The sequence below is a fragment of the Haemaphysalis longicornis genome, unplaced genomic scaffold (genome assembly GCF_048455015.1).
Source record: "Haemaphysalis longicornis isolate Haplotype H1 unplaced genomic scaffold, Haemaphysalis longicornis Haplotype H1 scaffold_52, whole genome shotgun sequence".
NCBI lineage: Eukaryota > Metazoa > Arthropoda > Arachnida > Ixodida > Ixodidae > Haemaphysalis > Haemaphysalis longicornis.
Window position 1 is genome coordinate 1,766,058 of NW_027526388.1, and position 497 is coordinate 1,766,554.

The window sequence follows — 497 nt, forward strand, 5'->3', positions numbered from 1 at the left end:
TACTGCCGAGCTTTGGCAGAGCGAATTCGGCGACCAGCCTCGGCTCTAAGGGCTGTCGATGATGCCCGCGCTCAAGGCATCTTGGACTGAGGACGCCTACTTCAAGCTTCAGTACAATCCCCCCTGTTAAATTAAATAAACGTTTATTCTCTCTCTCTCTCTCTCTCTCTCTCTCTCTCTCTCTCTCTCTCTCTCTCTCTCTCTCTGTCTCTCTCTCTCTCTCTCTCTGGCCGTGTTTTTAAGTGTTGAATGACTCCGGCAGAACGTACAAATCATCCGTTCACTCAATGTGGAACGCGGCTACTTCGGGACGAAGAGCACGCCGAGAGAGTGAGAGAGGCATTTTGTGCAGAGGGAGAAACGACAGCTTCCAGTGGAGTGCCGTCATTTCCCTTAATACTTCCTCGTTCTTCAGAACATTCCTCCCTTGAGCCTACCCCGGTCAAAGAAAAGAAAAATACGGCGGTGCCGGCGCCGCGCTGCAATTATTGCGCGCT